The sequence below is a fragment of the Cyprinus carpio genome, chromosome B3 (genome assembly GCF_018340385.1).
Source record: "Cyprinus carpio isolate SPL01 chromosome B3, ASM1834038v1, whole genome shotgun sequence".
NCBI classification, from domain to species: Eukaryota; Metazoa; Chordata; class Actinopteri; order Cypriniformes; family Cyprinidae; genus Cyprinus; species Cyprinus carpio.
In genome coordinates, this window is record NC_056599.1 from 27821838 (window position 1) to 27834454 (window position 12617).

The 12617-nt window shown below is 36.5% G+C and overlaps 1 pseudogene; it reads left to right on the plus strand.

Moving 5' to 3' along the window:
* Window positions 1-2091: 2091 nt before the first annotated feature.
* Window positions 2092-3992, plus strand: LOC109057145 (annotated as a pseudogene).
* The last annotated feature ends 8625 nt before the right edge of the window (window positions 3993-12617 follow it).

Here is a 12617-nt window from a genome sequence, read left to right on the forward strand (position 1 = left end):
GTTACTGTAACATCTCTTGCACTAGAGCAGCAGCGTTGTGCATTACAGATCAATTATTTTTTATTTTAAATTAAGTTTAAAATAAAAATAAAGAATTGTTCATAATTATGTACCTGAATATATAAAACCAGCATATTTTTATTTAATGACAAAGATGTAATATATAATCAAGTACACAAAATATCTTTATAAATTTATTACCAAAATAACTGTCATAAATAATAATATCAATAGTGTATTTTGCATTTATATGTGTAGTAGCATAACATTTATCTTTTCTCTGTTTAGAAAGTGACATTGTTTTCTGAATCAGGAAACTTTTCTCTTATTTTATTTCTTGTTGAATCTCCTAAACATGGAAAGCTACAATACAATCAATATACTATATAGGTGATGTATCAGATGTGTTCTTATATAGGCCTACTGTATATGTGCAATTATGGAGCTGGGATAAAAATATATATATATTGTAAATTCTTTTGATGTGGTGACTGTCCATTAACTGAATCACTAGGTTAAAATGGCTCAGTGTATTTTGTCCTGTCTTGTATGTTGCTTGTCTGGTATGATGTCTGATATAGCTGAAAATAAAAGAAATTGACTTATGGATATAGTTGAGTATTCTTGTTTCTGTTCATAACTGGGTTTGTGAAAAATCATTTGAATTTCTTTTTCTTTTTATGTGTTTGTCTATAAGATTTTTTATTATTATTAATACATAAATTATATGATTTTTAGGATGTTCATGAAAAAAACAAATACAAATAAAAATTTATAGGGACCCTGTAGACCTATACAACCTTATAAAAATGTCTAATTACTACTGTATACTACCATATAAAAATCCTAATTTCGTATTTATTTATTGAACCATACATAAAAAGGATTTTATGCTTTAAAATAAATGTTACTGCACTCATTTGTAATGTTATGCAATGACATTCATTTATATTGAAGTATTGCTAGATACTTTTTGTGGATAGTGTATGAACATGCAATGACAGGAAAACAAATTTAGTGTGCATGTCATAATCTACAGAACCAGCTTCATTACTGGAGTGATGTGACATTTCCTGGTTCTCATGCTTGTGTAACTCCATACCAATTTCCATACCATAGAGTGCTGAGTGGCCACATTGCAGGAGGAGGACGGCACAAGGGTGAGATCAGTTCCTGTAATCGCCCGGTGCGTCACTGAGAGAGCAGTCAATGACAGACAGGGGACAGAATGTATGTGTAACACGAGAATATGACTGTCCACAACCTCTGTCCACACAGCACTATATTCATCTGATGAGTGAATACAGCGCCGGCGCTCACTTGGTCTGAACACATGCTATGACTATGCTTTTCCATATTAACTATGTTTTATAGTGGTTGTTTGAGAAGAGAGAGAAAAAAAAGTTACGTATCGAAACATTTTTAGTTATTGATCATAGTTTTACAACTTTGCAACAACATATATTTAATCTGCATACATAAACAAATAAATAAATACAGCAGCATATCGTAGAGTTTTTTTTTTCTTTTATTAAACAATGTTTATTTAAGGGTTTATATTTGCAAAAGAAGATTAGTACAGAACAGTTGCTGCCACATGTTTATAATCTCTCTGGTTCCAGATCCGAACACTGTTTACTTTCCATTGAAAGCCTTTTGATGTCCGTGAATAAGCTCATGGAGGAACAAATGTCATGCTGATAGTGTGATCAAGCATTTGAGCATCAGCAACATAATCCATTCAGATAATAACTTAAGAAACAGATGGATAGATAGATAGATAGATAGATAGATAGATAGATAGATAGATAGATAGATAGATAGATAGATAGATAGATAGATAGATAGATAGATAGATAGATAGATAGATAGATAGATAGATAGATAGATAGATATGTTTATAATGTGTCATGGAAATGTGAGTTGCTGGGGATTTCTTAGGTCTTATACGCATGTTCCAGTGCTGTGCTACAGTGTGTGTGTGTGTGTGTGTGTGTGTGTGTGTGTGTGTGTGTGTGTGTGTGTGTGTGTGTGTGTGTGTGTGTGAATGTTTTCTATGTGGTGTGTTGTAGTGTCCGGTATCATTGTAGACAAAGTACAGAGTGATTCCATCAGACAGAAATAGCAGCAGAGCTCTATAAAAGTCTGACACACGCTCCGGCACACAGAGCAAGAGACAGACAGACGAATCCTCCCTCAAACTCAAGAAGAGTCTTTAAAACAGTATTGTAAATCAGTTAAGATCACTGACTGACATTTAGGTTTTTAAGCCGCTCACAAACAGAAGTTGAAGATGCAGATGTCCACAGTCCTGGAGAAGAAAGGTGGATGCGTGGTTGGAGCCGAGCTCAGCTGCAATGTGAGGGAGGAAAATCCAAATAAGAAAGAGAGCTACATCGCTAACTGGGCGCAGCATCAATATGAAGACTCAACCTGAGGATCGGTGAGTGCATAGACATTCATGTCTATACAACTAGATGGAAGATATTTCTTTTTTAGAATTTATCGAATGTCAAGGATCTCTATTAAAGCATTCTAAATCTTTTAAAGCAGATTATGATTTATTTTTAATAAAAAATAATATCAAAACACACCACTTAATTAATATTTTTTGTCAGGATTTTAAATAGTCAATTTCCCTCAGCAGCAAAATTGCTAAAAAAAAAAAAAAAAGGAGACACACTTATTTTCAGATAACTGCTGAATTACACTGGCAAATATATTTTTCCCTTGTTTAGAAACAAGTCACAAAATGTTGTTATAAATGTATCCCAAAAAATTAAAACAACAATTTGCCAGTGACGTAAGAAAATACATAAGCTTCAATCAAAAAATATTCTCTATAAACAAATCTATCTTATGTAGTTCAGTTTATGTGGATTTAAGCATCTAGATTTAAAATAAATAATAATACTTTATTATAATTAATGTTTATTAAAATAATATTGAGGTTTAGCAGTGTAGCTTGCATAAAATATGTTTAAGCACACAATTAAATGTCAAAACTTTCATTCATAATTATCTAATTTTCTCCCTGTCCAGCCAATCGATGCTGATGTCAGACGACTCTCGCCGGGAGTCCCTGTCCCGTTACTGGCAGGCGCGTCCTCTGAATCAGGCTTGCCCATCAGGGGTGTTGTCAGAGTGGGGCACCATGGACACAGGTGTAAGGAAGCACCAGCTCTTACCCTACAGGAACAGCCTGCCCCTGCCCATCTTCAAGCCCTGCTGAACTGGTGTGTCCGCTTGGGCCGTGGAGCCCCACACACCCTGCAAGATCTGCCTCCCGCCAGGGTTCCCGACGGAGCCTGTCCAGATAAGAGACCAGTGGAACAGATCACCAGGGACCTGCCACCCGTCAAACCCATGCGAATGGAGTTTTGCTAAAGCACCCAGAGCCCTGGGCCGATCCATATCTCAGGAGGCCCAGAGGGGCTGAAAAGCAGAAAGACAAATATGATTTAAAGACTGTATGGACGTTATTAAATAATGATACAAAAGGCAGGATGAGACAGAGGGGGTAAGCAAGTAGAAACCAGGTTTTTTAGGGATAGTCAAACAGCATGTGCAGTGAGTGAAACTTCAAATGATGAAATGATGTTCATGATGGCAATAAGAAAGCTGATGAGCCTGATAATGATCTTGATGACAAGAATAATGCTTTGTGAATTTGAGTTGTAAATAGTAATTGCTTGTTTTGTATTGATTATGTTAAAAACACAGCACTTTTTGTTCGGTTGCCATTAACTGAATGTGCACAGGTTCTATTTTGAGCTCATGTGGATGTTTTTAACATGCTGTCAAGGTTAGTTTATGCAAAAAAAAAAAAAAAAAAAAAGATGTAAAAGAGAAAACTTTTATTTTTGTTAAAACATGATTAACAAATAAGAATTGCACTATTTATTGACAGTTGGTATTTGTCGTTGAATTCATTGATAGTTGATATTTGCTATTTAACTTTATCACTTCAATAAAGTTGTATTAGTATAAAATCAATTTTGTTTTGTTTTTGCTTTTATATTACTATTAATAAGAAAGAAAGAAAGAAAGAAAGAAAGACTGTGAGAAACAGGAGCTATTTTTCCTGAAATAGAATAGAATGGCAATATTAATCAGAAAAGGAGATCATTCCTTCCATAGCTGCCATCAATTTATTAACACGGCACTACTTTCTTCTTTAAAGGTGCACACATACATAATAGTAATCGTAGTAAAACATAATATGTTGTTGTCATAGTGATCTCTTTTTTACGGACATAATGTAAACACGATAGGATGAATCAAATAAAAAAGAATTTCTTGCCAAATCCGACATGACCCTCAAAGTATAAATCAGGTTTCTAGAGAGCTTTTCACTGGACAAACCTTTTAAATGCCCCTGATTAAAAGAATATTTTTGCCCATTTATATTACATTGATCATTAAAAGCATACAAACAAGGACTGTGCATAGGTTCTGTAATATGATAATCAGTTCTGGGATGGGAAATGAAAAGAGGAGAGGAATGGAATGTGAAGAGGCAGTCTGTGCCACTGTGTCATTAGTTTGTTCTTTATAGCAACCCTTAAAACACTTAAAAGCTCAGTTTATGGGTGTTCCAGTATTATCTGTCTGGTTGTTTTTTGTTGCTGTTGTTGTTTTACAGTAGTATATTATAAGGGAAAATGACCTAGTCTGCGCCCATTTTACTATATTTCATTGCAACAATCCCTGGCCATTTTTACAGTGTGTTAATTAAAAGGTTCATTTTTTTTTTTTTTTTTTTGCTTGAGAAAGAACAGAGTAATTGAATTCTGAAATAAATAATATATCTGCTTCGGCGTTTTTTGATGGATGACAAACAAGTCTAGTCTATAACAAATCACATCAGAAGCGTTCGTCAGTAGAACAGAGTGCTTCAAAAAGGACAGAAGGGTGAAGCTGTGCTGTGACTCTGGTACATGCTGTCTGCTTCGGCGTTCTGTGACTTTGTGCCAAAAATGTTATCATCAGGAGGACACACTGTCTTGTTCGAATGCATTAATATCTCTATTTCTTTCTGTCTCTCACTTTATTTATCTTACTTATCTTGCACTAATTAAAAGATATCCTTTTATTCTAGTCGTAATCATGGTAATTTTTCTCAGTATGTGCTGGTGTCACACTGACGGCTGTTAGATATTTATAACTAAATAAACAGAGCCAAAGGACGAGAGACTAACAGGACGAGAGGGAGGAGAGGTGCTGGTGCTGGTGGTGATGGGGGGCTTCTGCACCCCTCCACTGATCCTTTAATCCTGCTTGTCCTCATCTTTCTGCTGTTGGTTTTTTCAGCTGCTGCAAATGTCGCCACACTCTTCCTCACATATCAGCTTTGGAAACTCAGATTTGGAGTTTATTTCTGATTATTGGACATTACATGCTGCATAACTAATAATTAGATTGTATGTTGTAGAAATTGTTAGTATTTCAGATGTATTTTTGAGATAAAAAGTGATTTTAAGAAATCAAAATTCTAATTACATGTGCAAATTCTAACTGAAGTGTGAAGACTTTTTTGATGCATGCCAGAAAAAAAGAAGAAGCTGGGGCCTCATAGTCCATCGATGAACACATTTTAAACTGAAATTATTAAAAATAGTTGTAGTTTGGTTATATAAGTCTTTATACTATGATTATAGGAGTGATTGGAACATGACTGTTCATCTTGTTTAAGCACCATCTTGAAGAGCATGTGTATCCACGTGCAGTTTTGGTGGGGTGGGTTGTCAGCTGATTTTATTTTGACCCCCCGTCTGTCTCCTGGAAGCTTATGAAGAATCTTCACCATTATGTGCCAGCATCATTAATGTGCTTGAGCTCTCAGATAACCTGCATAACAGATATGTGTTATGAGTCATTGCATGGCAACACACACAGATACACATTTATTTAGAGAACGAGTGTTGTTGTGATGTTTTCTGCATAGTGCATTTTAAAAATCCAGAGCAAGTTTATCTATGTAAAACAGATTTCTGTCCCTTTGAATGCTTGTGAGACAATATAAACAGTGTCTTCTGTTCCTTTAAATAAATGTTCCACGTGCTTATAACTCCAAATGGAAAACTGCATGTGTTTAATTGGTGTGGTGTGGAGAATTATATTGCATAAGACAGCAGATCTGATGCATCAGTCATCACTACAACAGGCTTTAGAGACACACACAGCCTGTAATCCACACCAACTGCTAAGCACTTCAACATTAAGAGTGTGTGCCTGTATACACAGGGCACTATACTAATGACAACACACAACACTTTCAACAAAAAAACAAAAAATACAACACTAAAAAAAACACCTCCTAACACACACAAGACTAATAAATACAACTGAAAAAAAATGCAAAACCCCTTGTGCATTTGGGAGAAACACGCGCACACGCACACCCTCTTGTGGTAAGAGAAGGTATTCCTGTGCACCGGCAAGTTTTTCCACAGCAACATCTAAACTGTAATCACATTGCGTAATATGTGTGTGAAAGTATTTAAAACCATAACCTAGACCCAGTTATCCCATTCCCCAGCATCCCAATACATTCCAACATATCTTTTTGCGTCTATCCATTATTTCTTTTTTTTTTTTTAAGAGCGATCAGGTCATGCACAGACTTTCCTGTCTCTTTGAATTTAAATCTATATTTATTCACGGTGAGCTTGATTTCACCTAGTACAACATGTTCCTGAATCAACATCCTTGTTGATCCTGGAACAACATTCCTATCAACCAATCAGAACTGCGGGATAACTTTTCAGGAAATATCTGTTTTAGGCTCACAATCAGGGTTGGGGGGGGGAGGGGGATTAAGTTTTACATTAAGCAATGAAGCCTAACTTTTATAGTGGGATGCAATTTACATTTTTCCTTTGATAATTAAGTATATTATATACATATGCTATTTTCATTACGGTGCTGCAAAAACTCTCCTTCTCATTACTGTACAGTACAAGTAAATCCCTTCTGGATTCAACAAATACTACTATGTATACTTTCTATGATGTATACTTATTTGTACTTTATCTATTTATATTACTTATCTCATAATATAATAAATAATATTTTTTTTGTTTTTTTTTTTATTGATTACATTTTATTTTGGGGCTGCTGCCAAATGTCCCTACAAGTATAGTAATACCAGTCATTTTTGACCTTGTGGGGACATATTTTTTTTTGTGGAAAACAGATTACAAATCATACAGAATTAAGTTTTTATCTAAAACAGGAGAAAGTTTTGTGTCAGGGGTAGGTTTATACAGTATACAAATCATTAGTATTACATATATAAAATGTCCCCATAAACATGGAAACCCAACGTGTGTGTGTGTGTGTGTGTGTGTGTGTGTGTGTGTGTGTGTGTGTGTGTATGTGTGTGTGTGTGTGTGTGTGTGTGTGTGTGTGTGTGTGTGTGTGTGTGTGTGTGTGTGTGTGTGTTGAGTACAGACGTGGTCATACTATTTATGATGATGTGATGCATCTGTGCATTCAGAGCTGGATTAATGAACAGGCCTACCAGGCACATACCTAGGGCACTAGACCAGATCTCAACTGAGAGGGACCACCCCCTCTCTAATGAGTCCTCGATGCACAGGGGCAAAAGGTGACACTGCTGCTGCTGGTAACTACTAGAACGGGGGTTCTCAACTCCTGCAGTCTTTAGCTCCAGCCTTGATAGGGAGAACCCCAGTATCGCAAGGACACAACCCTGAGCTTTGTTTTTTACTTGAGTATGTCCATGACATCATCATCCGCTCTGCTCATAAATATAGAGTATAAAGCATAAGAGTATCGCAAGGACACAATATAACGCACTGTTGAAAATTACACACATGTGCAGGTGTGTTTCCATGGCACTGAATCACAAAATGGCTTTTGAACTGCCTTCATTAAGCAAGATACCAGAAGCCAGACTGATTAATAGCAAACTGTGAGGTATGATTTGATGTTTTCTTCACACATCACATGTCTCATGCTTTATCTCAAAAGTGCGATTTACTTATATTATTGTCTCTTTGGTAACCAAGTACAAGTTTGAAAAATTACATTATTGGGGGGAAAAAAATAGTTGGATACGGTTGAAATGTTGCCACAAAAGTGGTAAATCTTCTGAAAATTAATACAAACCTTCACGAAATAAATATTATAAACATGAAAGAATTAAAATCATGAATCCTTGAGATGTAATAAAATGCTGAGTTCCTAACATTCTGAGTCAACATTCAGTGACCTAGGCCATATAGCCAGAGAGGGAGGGAGGGAGGGGGGGGCTTAAGGATAAGGACGGTTAAGGGATAGTTGAGCAAATGGCTTTCTCTTAGATCTTTTCTTTAGATTAGACCTACTCATAACATTCTAACACCGCATCATTTCACACTGCCGGTACTGTTTCCTATGTTGTTGTAATTTGATCTGAACGGAAACAACGTATCGGCGTGACGCTGCTGAAATATTCTCCAAAATGGCACCACGGTGATGTAGAGGAGACAAATTGTTGAATAAAGTCGTTTTTTTTTCTTTTGCACACAAAAAGTATTCTCGTAGCTTCTTATAATTGCGGATGAACCACTGATGTCACATGGATTAATTCTCAGATCTCCTTGCTGCGTTTCTGGACTCGGGAACATTTCGATTGCATTGCTTTCTATGCAGGGTCACACAGATCCAGTTTCCATCAAAAATATCTTAATTTGTGTTCCAAAGATGAACGAAGGTCTTAGCAGTTTGAAACGACATGAGGGGGAGTGATTAATGACAGTATTTTCATATTTGGGTGAACTAACCCTTTAAATTTAATAACCTTGAGCATATTCAGAAGTAAAATGCAACATACACATCAGTGCAGCAGTAATATTAATGCAAAACCATCCTGACCAATTCTTTTTTTCAGAACAATAAGTCCACCGCATTGTCCTCCAAGTCGCTGAGGAGGTGCTGGCCATTCGCCAAGAGATTCACCTCCTGAAGACCCCAGAACACTTGGAGGCAGGGCTGGGATCAAAACTGATGTTGGTTTTCTGATGTTAAACCTAAGCTATGTTGTAAATAGTTGTAAAAAAGTACCTTCAGTAATGTATAGAACAATTTGGTTTAATGTATAAGAAATATATATAATATATTTACAGGACAAAAAAAAACATTTAGAAGAATGTTTTGTGAAAAAATTATAAGCTACATTAAAAAAAATTAACAATGTACATAATTACTTCTCTTTTATTTACACATGTGAATATGCAAAACAAAAAATACAAACTGTACAGAAAGTACTCAGGCTCATTTACAAATAAATTACACTACAAAAATTAATAATGTATACAACTTATTCATTTCATTTTGAACTTACATCACAAAAATAAATTACAGAAATTAGATTGTTTCATTGACAATGTGACATTAAAAAAAGATATTGAAAAATCGCAATGTACCTAGTTTTTCCACGGTTTTCTCTTGGTTAATAGAGAATGGCTAATAAATAATGTATTTGTTAAGCATTCTCTCAAGAAGAGAAAACAGTCCCTCAATTCTCTCCTTGCTCTCCTGTGCTCTTCTCTCCTCTGTCTCTCTCTGGAGTTTGATATCCTCCCTAAGCAACTCCACTCACTCCCTCACCTGTCCCAGGACATTTGCAATCCTAAGGCAGAGCAAATAAACCATGCCTGTTAACAACCACTGCACAATGAATTTCAGCAAAAATCGGTCTGTTAACTTGCTTACTTGGTATTTTTGAAAAGGCTACTCCACCCCAAAATGAAAATTTTGTCATTAATCACTTACCCCCATGTCATTACAAACCCGTAAAAGCTTTGTTCATCTTCAGAAGACAATTTAAGATATTTTGGATGAAAACTGGGAGGCTTGTGACTGTCCCATAGACAGCCAAATAAATAACAGTGTCAAGGTCCAGGAAAGTATGATAAGCTTCGTCAGAATACTCCATCTGCCATCAGTGGTTCAAACCATAACGTTATGAAGCGACGACAATACTTTTTGTACACGAAGAAAACAAAAATAATTACTTTATTCAACAATTTGTCTCCTCTGTCTCTCCAAATCAACATAGCGCCATTTTGGACAATATGAGCTGGATGCAGGCAGCTTACGTTCTTCTGTGTCAGCCGTGTCAGGATACGTTTTCAATAAGTGTATTTATGCGTTGATTTGAAAGAAAACAGCACATCCTTGTGTCTTTCCCCAGCAGGCTCCTTTTCTCCAGAATAGTCCTAAACAAGAGAAAATGGATACACTTATGAAAAATACAAAGAGAGGTTTGCAATCTTAACATTAGAAAATATGACACAGCAGGACACGCATACAAAATACTGAAGTGCTAAAGTTTGGTTCAAATATTTGTAGACATATCTTGCATGACAGCACTACAAAAACACAACAAAGAGAAAGACTATAGTCTTATATAATGGTTGTCTTATTGTTTGTGGGCTTTGTCTTAAAAAAGAAACTGGCTCTTGTTTACTTGTTCGCTAGGTATTTGAGTAAATGAAAACACACTTTGAATATAAATTTCATCGTCATCTGTCAGAACTTTAATCCTACATATTCTATGAACAAATTCCATCGTCATCTGCATGCAAGTGATTCTGGGATATGGCAGGGTGCAAAATGTCCATCAGATGTACACTTCCCCTGCGTCTCAATGTGACTACTTATACTACGCTCTTAAAGTATGTACTCTTTTGGTGAAGAAAAAGTACACACTTTTGAGTGAGTAGTAGAAGAGTAGGCGAGCTTTGGGACATAGGCTACTATAACGTCATACAATTGCTTCTTTAAAGGACCCCTCTGTCGTACCTGTTACACACACCCTGTCACTGTAAACTGGCCCGTCAATCATCCTGTCACAGTTAACATCCTCCACATTTAATTTAGTTTAACTTCCTACCCTACTGGAGAGAAAATAAGTAGCTCGTTGATCTGCCAGTTGCGGGTCTTTCATGCAGAGAACTCTGCTCATTTTCTCCATAATGATGCATTTAAAAGCTAACGACCAAATGCATGTTTACAAAAGCTTACATTGCTGTTGCAGATGAAATATAATACTGATAACAATAAATAAATATTTTCACCAGGTTAAAGGTTGATTATTAGTAACCCAAACCCCTTTTTGTAAACCTCTAACCGCCGATCGCGTGCATCTACCACGTTTGTAGTTTCTGTAGTTTTATTTAAAACACGTTTTATTTGTGTTTGTAGTTCTGGATCGAATCTTTTGCCAAAGCGCAATGGATTGTGGGCAATTTTAGCCATTAGAGTGTGCACAGATCCACACTTCAAAAATCGACCTGAAATAGTAGACCATCCGGGGACTTTTGGCATACTTTTTTCAGCATGCTTTTGGACACACTTATTCTAATCTCACATACTATTTAGGATGGATAGTATGGACATAGAGACGCAGGGCAAATTTTCCTGGGAAACAGAGGGTGCATTTGAAGTCAGCTTACATCGCGACGCTGTAACGCAGTCGCACTTCAAATGCGCACTTCGGAGTCCGTGCACTTCACTTTTGGACACAGCTATAGAAGGCAATAATGTACTGTTCGGTAGCTTCACGCTGAATCAGCCATGCGCAGTATCTCTTTTCATCATTTCTCATATAGGACGTAACAGAAAGAAACGGTTCTCGGTTCAGTGTAGGTACTGGTAATCCGAAAACCGACGCAACCGGTTCTTGACTCGAGAACGAGAACTGCTCTAACCCACACGCTGCACGCACGTACACTCTACTTGGAGTAGTTGTCGGGGAGGGGTTAGGATTAGGGGTGGGGTTGGGATTAGGCGATCCAGTAGCGATTTTCATCTAGGGTATGTATTATCTGTCAGGGGGGCACAACACACAGGCTCCAGCAGTGGGCATCGGCACGCTGATCTGCTCGTGTTCATTATCATTTCTCACTTCAGTGTACTGTTTGAGCAAATGAATTAGCTACTCCGGGATATTAGTTAATTTAGACTCAGAGGTAGTGTTAGCCAATTTAAAAAAAAAGTGAATAATTTATTATTAGTGCTTACTGGTGATGCGAAGCATTTCGAACGATTCAGTCCGATTTGGTGAACTGGTTCAACCGGTTCACAAAGAAGAAACTCCAAAATCGTATGCCCTTCACTCGAAACCTACACCACAACTCTACACAGCCCCAGACCCCAGAAACCTGTTAACACAAGAATCTGTTGAGAAATGACTGATTGTTCTGCTATTTCAAATATGAATAGCTTCCACTGCACTCACATTTCACAATGGTGCCTAGTCCAGAATTATGAAAACACACAGGTCTGACAAGTTTAGAATTGTGAATGTACATGCAGGTAGGTCTTTTCTCTGTCAAAGTAAACCACCAACTATCTCATAAGCAGGACAATGCAGCGTCAATGCATAGCATCGGGTTTGGTATTTATGTCTGAATATATTGGCTATTGAACTCATGACATTTAAAGGAAGATATCATTTTTCATATCATCATTTACTTCATCATAATATCACAGTTAAGTGATCACATGTGCATTTTAAACAATTTCATTACTTAAAGCATGAAGCAAGATATTTAAATTTTAGATATACATTTTTGATATTTATGATATTTATGTTTTTGGCA